Consider the following 8,858-nt stretch of genomic DNA (forward strand, 5'->3'; position numbering starts at 1 on the left):
AGGTGAGTGAGCGTAGCGAACGAACTTCAACCAGGACGTGATTGAGCCATGCAAATACTTGTGAAGTTAAGCTGGGCAAAACTCGTGGGTACAGCTAGTACATCTATATTGTTATGAGTTTGTTTATAGGTAGTTTGACCTGTTTACATTCAGTTGTTGCATTCTATCTTATTCCTAATTAAATTAGTTTCATGTTAACTAACTGTCTAAATCATTTTATATAATCAGGGTAATTAACCGCTGCAGCTCAACTCTGCTATTTCACCAACATCAGGTTATGGGCCTCCTGTTTACTGATTTTTAATTTCTCTGATTATTTTGTCCAAGTTCACCAACTTTGAAAATGTATCAACCTTCCTTCAATAGAGAAATTGCAAGGCCGTGAAAACTATGATACATGGAAAGTTTCCTTTCAAGTATATTTGGAAGATTGTGAGCTCTGGGACTGTATTTTGGGAACTGAAGAAGATAGAAAGAAAGTGACAAAATTTAAATCCAAAATTATCTTGCTAATTGATTCAGTTAACTATGTCCATGTTCAATCAGCAGAAACAGCCAAGGAAGCCTTGGAAAATCTAGACAAGGCATTTTCTGACAGGGGTTTGACCCGAAGAGTTGGTTTGCTGCGATTGTTAACAACAAGGCTAGAAAATTGTAAGTCCATTGAAGATCATGTTAATCAAATCATATCAACAGCCCACAAGCTAACCAACATTCGTCTGAAAGTGGATGATGAGTGGGTAGGAACAATTTTACTTGCTGGACTACCGGATCAATTCCAACCAATGATCATGGGTATTGTAAGTTCTGGTGTCCAAATAACGGCTGATTCAATCAAAACTAAACTACTTCAAGATGTATCCGTGGAAAATGAATCTTCCAAATGCATTGCGATGTACGGTTATGGTCGAAGAGAAAATTCAAAACTAAGTTTTCAGAACAGCCACAGACACAACACTTCATGTAAAAAGAAACCCACTGAAGACAAGAAACGGCAATATAGCAAATGTTACAAGGGACCTCGATATTTCCAATGCAATTGTTATGGTCACATGTCAAGGAACTATGACAAATCCAGGAACATCAGCACCAGAAATGAAAGAGAGTTGTAAGTCTACTAAACAGGACAATTCACTCTTTGCTGCCTTCTCAAGGTGAACAGATGTAAGTATTGATTGGTATCTAGGTGCAGAAGCTAGTGCTCATTTATGTGTGACAGTGTGATATTTGAAAATAAAAGGAAATCTCCACATGTGAGTATTACCACCGCTAATAATTCCACTATGGTAACTGACACAATTGGAGATACAAAACTTTCTGTAACTATTTCAGGTACTTCATCAGATGTTAAAGTTCAAATTGTATATTATATTCCTCAGTTCAATGTAAATTTACTGTCTGTCAGTCAAATTGTGAGTAAAGATAACACTGTGATTTTTGACAACAAAGGAGCTCAGATTTTCAATAGTGACAATGAAGTAATTGCCAAAGCTTCTAAGGTCAACAACCTGTTTAAATTGGATGTTCAACCCTCTTCAGGCACAGTCATGACTGCAAAAGGCAATGATCGAATGCTCTGGCATAAACGTATGGCTCACCTGAACTATGATGATCTGACAAAATTGTCAAATGTCTTGGTGCATGGAATCAATCTTTCTGACAAAAAGCCGGGTATGCCTTGTGAATCGTGTGTACTTGGAAAAAGTCACCGACTACCTTTCCAACCAAGTAGCAGTAAAAGTAGTGAACTGCTAGAATTGGTACACTCTGATTTGGTTGGACCTATGGAAATAAATTCTCTTGCTAGTTCTAAGTATGTTCTTACTTTCCTAGACAATTTTAGTCATCAAACATTTACCTATTTATTTCTTGAAGACAAAGGATCAAGTTTATGAAACATTCAAATCTTTTAAACATCTTGTAGAAAATCAAAATGGAAGAAAATCAAAACTCTGAGAACAGATGGAGGTGGTGGGTATTGTAGCAAGAAGTTTTCTGAGTTCTATGAGAAAACAGGTATTGCACATCAGACTAGCTGCAGTTATACACCACAACAAAATGGAAAAGCTGAGCGATTGAACCGCACACTAATGGATCGTGCCCATTGTTTATTGCTCGACTCCGAGATGCCTAAATGTTTTTGGGCTGAAGCAGTTAACACTGTAACTTACCTGTTAAATCGCTCACCGAGTAGGACAATATCTTCGACTCCTGAAGATTTGTGGTCAGGCCAAAAGCCAACCCTCTCTCACGTGAAGGCATTTGGTTGCAAAGCTTATGCACATGTTCAGCACCTAAACTACACTCATGTTTGAGTAGGGTAGGAATGACTCAGTCAATCTTTGATTCCAGTGTTTCACGTGGTGAAAAATGGGAGGATGTTAATCGTTACAGCCTGGGAGGACAATTTAGTAGTTTTTCACAATGATAAACGTCTCAAAGTAATCCTTAAGACACGACTAATAAAATAATTGTAAATTAAAGATATGGGGACAGCAAAATTCATTCTGGGTTTAAGAATAACCCGGGATAGGAAAAACAAGAAGATTTTCTTAATCAACAAGCATTAAACTGTTAAAAAGGAAAGAAGCTCTTCAGAAAAAGTTCAAATGAAGAAAGTTAAGTTTGTTTACACTCCTACAACTAGTATGGTGGCTGATTCTCTAAGGCACTTAATAAAGACAAGCTCATGAATTGTATCAAGGAGCAAGGAATATGCAAGTTGGGAGGATGTTGTAATGTCTTACTTTCATATTCATCTTGCCTGCCTGATTTGTTTATAACATATGGTTAATGTTATATATCTATACTAAGGTAAATGCACCAGTAGCTGACAGTGCTCCAGAAGCTGACAGTTTGAGTTTCTTTACATTATAATGTGGTCTCTTAAAAATATGTACATATGATTGCATTGTTAGAAGAACATATGTTTATTCTTGATTTGTTTATAAACAAATCAGTGAAATTTAGCCCATACTCGCTGAATGGTGGTGGTTTGAAAGCGACCCTGTCTGTACACATCACATTTAGTCGATTCCCTTAATGAAATTGTTAAGAAGATAAGTTTGGTTTTTTGTCATTTCGCTAAATTTCTTAAATAGTATTAATGATTAGGCTCATTATTTTTATCAATTATACCTTTGTTGACAATTTCATGATAATATTGGGGTGTTAGGGGTTTTGGATTTAAAATTATATCAATGTCAGGCTTTGGTACACAAAAGCCATACAAGTTCCACTAGCTGACAGGGGATATTTGCTACTTGCATAATACTAAATTGGTTTTACTCATCAAAATTTGCATGCTATTTCACACATTTTAATTTTTTAATTAATAAGCCAAATTATCTTTAAATACCCCCGCCGCAGCAAACCTGCAGACTAAGCGAATTTCCATTTGCCTCATTGGATTTACACTAAAATGTCTCCTTAAAAATATCACATTTATTCCCTATTTAAATAGAATCAGCTTAACTCGTACTTGGGTTTCTGCAACAGAGAGGGTAAAAGTGTTTTTTTTTTTATATGTAAAATGTTAATAGTTAGTAAGAAATAAAAACATTTTCCAAATTTGGGCAAAATATGTTAACAAACAAGCAAACTACAACAGTTTACTTATTCTCCATAAGAATAACATGGGAATTTTTAATTTACAATTTTTTGGAATTTTCTCCGTAACCATTAGGCGCATTATAAGGCTTCAATATACAAAATGATCTGTTTTTTAAGCTCTACAAAATGGTTTGGAAAGAAATTGCAAAATTTTATGTTTTTTTGGGTCAAAAATGGGAAAACCCAATTTTTATCCCGTAAAACCCCCCCATAAACCCCTGATCCCATGGTCCGATCATGTTGGTTTGCGAACTCGTTCGAATAAACGTAGGTTTATACGTTTGTACCAAATTTCATCAAAGTCGGATAATTTTAGCTCGAGTTATCGTGCTAACGGACACATATATCGTCGGTCAATAGACATAGGGGCGTAACTTGAAAATCGGCAATTTTGAGATAAGACTACCACCCCACTAATTTTTATGCGCTCTATTCAATAGACCGACTGGTGCAACTGTATCTCAAGTCGTTCAAAAGTTAGATGAGCATCGTAACTGACATTTTTCCTACATTCCAAGAGACATACAGACGGAACTGCACTTACGACCGTATGTCTCTTAACTTTAAATGTATTTAGCTACTAGGTGCAGAGTCATAAAGGCGTATCAACTTTTAATAATAATGTATTAAGCTTACTAGCTGTTGTACCCGTGCTTTGCAATGGGAAGAGGAAACAAAATAGAAACATTTTAATCTTTACATCTGTTGCATATAATAGTTACTCATCCGCCAACACTTTTAGAACCAAAATTCTACTTTTATGGCCTTAATAGAAACGTTTAAGTTATGACTTTTAAATCTGGTAAGTAGTGGATACCGCCATTTTGGTTTTGATTAAATTTAAATCTTGTGTAGGCTGATATGAGAAAAACTGACCAAATCTTTCAAATAAAACTTTCACATACGATTTACCTTCATATCTCAAAATTACATATCTTTTTATTTATAATTGACATTTTAAATTTCAATTTTGAAGTTGCAAAAATAGGCTAAGAATTATTAACTTTAAATGGACATTTTTTTTTAATTTCACTCTTCTTTATATTAAATCACAAATCCTCCCATCTTAAGTTTCTTCACTGACAATAAATCATTATTAGAAAAACTAACTCAGCTGTTAGTTATAGAAAATATTATATTTAACTTTTACTTATTTACTTAAATATTTAATATATTTAACTTCTTTGTATCAGCTGTCTGAAATTGTGAAATATGCAATTTTAGCAGTTCTTCTTGTTTACATTGAAATGTCAAAGCTAATGTAAACAAACATTTAGTATTCTAATCGCAGCCATGGAGACCAATCAATATTTACTTTTAAAATCCTCACCTCAGAACTTTTAAAGGCAAAGGGGCAAAGCCTACGGTCAGTATCGAAATGTGAATAGTCCTATAATGGTCCTTAATATGGTAGCTATATTTTGTAAAATTTAAGCCCAGGTTCTAAGCCAAGCAGACTCTACAAGAAGAACGAGCCAAAGTTAAAGAAGGAAAAATACAATGATTTGATGGGGCTCTGCAGTGGTCCAACACCTATTTTACAGGGCGAAGACAATGTACTGTTCTACAAAAACTTGCGTCAGGAGTAACTTAAAGCAATTAAAAAACTGTTACTACGGTGATTAGCAGATGGTTAATTTGTTACTTTTAGTCTTTTAGTATTTTGTATTTTTTACTGTACTGATGTCTAATATTTTGTTTTCACAAGGCAAATTTGAATTTCTATCTGTAATGAATTTGTTGTAATGGTACTTCAATTCTCATTTCGGCAAAATGTTAATTTGATATAGGCCTATTTTGTATTTTTGTATTAGGCTAGAGCTGATTTCTACATGAAATAATTTCAATTTCTGTCTGTAATGAACTTTTTGTTGCCCTAATAGGCTAACTTGCCGGTACTTCAATTATTATTTTGGTAAAATGTTAATTTAATGTAGGCCTAGGCCTATTTTGTATTTTTGTAGTAGGCTAAAGCTGATTTTCACATGACATAATTTGAATTTCTGTCTGTAATGAATTTGTTTGTTAATAGACTACACACTATTTTAGTTGTAGTTGGACTAGTCTCTAGACGTTGGTTTTCACGTGGCATAATCATGTTTTTTATAGTTCTCCTACTTAATAAATTTAATTGGAACATGATAATTTTTTTCTTTCTTATTCATTAAATTTTAACCAATTTAGTGCATAATATGTAATAACAAGGTTAATTTTACAGATAAATGAGGACAGTTTATAGCTTTAAAATTATTGAGTGTAACTGGTTATTTGAATTTTCTTGTTTGAGACATACAGGCGTATCTACTTTGACTTGATGTAATTACGAAATCAATAATGATAACAACATATTAACTAGTGCAAACTGATGCCCATACCCTTTGGTATCATCTGTGAAAATTTCATTGTCCTAGGTGGCTTATATCTATAATTACAACGCCAAAAGTAAGTACATGTTCTGAAACCACCTAAAAAACTGTTCTCCTGAAAAGTTGCCATTTTGCAGTTACGCCCCTATGTCTATTGACCGACGATATATACATATATATATATATATATGAATTTGAAGGGATGGTGTTTTTGGCCTCTAGGGACCTCAAAACGAAAAAAAAAATCGGTCCCGGGTCCAAGTCTTACCATGAGTACTACGGTAATAGCTTATTCCCTATATGGGAAATTCGCTAAAAATGTATATTTTTATATATATATAAAATATATATATACTAGTGTACCTGTTGCTCGAATTCGAGCAATTACGAAGCATTACAGGCGACACAAAGATAATGGAAATACTAACAATCTACACAACAGTTGGAAATAATTAAAATCTTTTGTAAATATCTTATGTTTTTTAAAAAAGATGATCTTTTTTTTTAGTGTTTTCTACAAATTTTTCCCTCTCATAGTTGCATTAGGTTGTCTATGATAACGATTATAAATGAAAAAAAAGCCTTATTTCTATTTCTTCTACTTGGTTGTGATCTATGACTTTTTCTATGTTTCCATTGTTTGCAAATCGGTTATTTCAATGATTGCTCAAGAAATGTAGAACAGTGTTAATTCAGTTTTATTTTTAGCCTAAATCAAATTGTCCAGGATTTCTTGCTCTTTTCCATTGTAATAATTACACCAACCCAAGTTTCGTCTACAGATGCAATATGCCAAGGAATATCACCTACGTACAATCTCCATGAAATGGTAAAGGCAGAAACCAACCCATACAATAGATAAAAGCTTACTCCAAAATAATTTAAAATCAGAAAACCCATTGCAAATACTGTACTTCATTTTGACAAATTCAATAAATCACATTTTAAATATTAACAGCTGTTTCATTAAAAAGTAGTGTAGAATTATGCATCTAGTCGTAATGTAAACAAATCTGAAGAGGCAACTTTAAAGGCTTCTGGGGCAGAGCTCAAGGGAATTTACTTCGTTCCTCTTTTGATGGCTCATCTACAGACCAAGACCTTTATTTAGAGACCCCTACCAAGTTTCTACGCCCAGCCGTTCTCTCAAATTAGCTGTGACAAAAACCCCGTTTTCCTCCATAAGAATAAAATGGGATGGGAATTTAAAGGCCACTGGGGCAGGGCCCCAAGGGAATTCACCATGTTTCTCTTTTGATGGCTCATCTACAGACCAAGACCTTTCTTTAGACACCTCTACTGAGTTTCTACGCACAGCCGTTCTCTCAAATTAGCTGTCACAAAGAAAAAGAGTTTCAAATTAATATATAGAAAATCTTTTGTAAATATCTTATCTTTTTTCAAAAAGATGATCTTGTTTTTTTTAGTGTTTTCTACAAATTTTTCCCTCTCATAGCCGCATTAGGTTGTCTATGATAACGATTATAAATGGAAAAAAAACATTATTTCTATTTCTTCTACTTGGTTGTGATCTATGACTTTTTCTATGTTTCCATTGTTTGCAAATCGGTTATTTCAATGATTGCTCAAGAAATGTAGAACAGTGTTAATTCAGTTTTATTTTTAGCCTAAATCAAATTGTCCAGGATTTCTCGCTCTTTTCCATTGTAATAATTACACCAACCCAAGTTTCGTCTACAGATGCAATATGCCAAGGAATATCACCTACGTACAATCTCCATGAAATGGTAAATGCAGAAACCAACCCATACAATAGATAAAAGTTTACTCCAAAATAATTTAAAATCAGAAAACCCATTGCAAATACTGAACTTCATTTTGACAAATTCAATAAATCACATTTTAAATATTAACAGATTTTTCATTAAAAAGTAGTGTAGAATTATGCATATGGTCGTAATGTAAACAAATCTGAAGAGGCAACTTTAAAGGCTTCTGGGGCAGAGCCCCAAGGGAATTTACTTCGTTCCTCTTTTGATGGCTCATCTACAGACCAAGACCTTTATTTAGAGACCCCTGCCAAGTTTCTACGCCCAGCCGTTCTCTCAAATTAGCTGTGACAAAAACCCCGTTTTCCTCCATAAGAATATCATGGGATGGGAATTTAAAGGCCACTGGGGCAGAGCCCCAAGGGAATTCACCATGTTTCTCTTTTGATGGCTCATCTACAGACCAAGACCTTTCTTTAGACACCTCTACTGAGTTTCTACGCCCAGCCGTTCTCTCAAATTAGCTGTCACAAAGAAAAACAGTTTCAAATTAATATATAGATTTTTAATGTAAATATTTTTTTATTTTAAAATATGTAAAATAAATTTTCTTAATAACGTTTTACATGATTTTATAATTTAATTATTAAGTTAGATTTTATTTGTCTTATAAATTATAAAACCCCTTAGGTTTAGCAGCTATATAGTAGTACATTAATAGTTCCAGTGTCAGCTACTGGGACAACTGACAGTCAGCTACTGGTACAAGCACTTTTTTCACTGTCAGCCACTGGAACACGTACTAAGGTTGAATTAGGTTTAAAAATGTTATAAAATATATTTTAAAACCCCTTTTTGTATGACAAATTTGAAAACTACACTAAATTTAGAATCACATAAAATCCGTAATATCTTTTTAGTTCCTATTTATTCAAAACCACGGATTATTAAGTGCGTATAGTTTCTTATACTGTCAACTACTGGTGCGTTTACCTTAGTGTCCCTTCGAGCAATTGCCAAGTATTACAGGCGTTATTTTAAAACGAATAACAGTAATAATTTTTTTATCACTTTAAAAGATTCGACTCAAAGATTATGGAATATTTAAGATGTACATAACAGATCGATATAAGAGTGAAAATTTAAAAAC

This window comes from Macrosteles quadrilineatus, unplaced genomic scaffold (genome assembly GCF_028750875.1).
Source record: "Macrosteles quadrilineatus isolate MER2022 unplaced genomic scaffold, UCM_ALF_1.0 Scaffold_1__1_contigs__length_201487025, whole genome shotgun sequence".
NCBI classification, from domain to species: Eukaryota; Metazoa; Arthropoda; class Insecta; order Hemiptera; family Cicadellidae; genus Macrosteles; species Macrosteles quadrilineatus.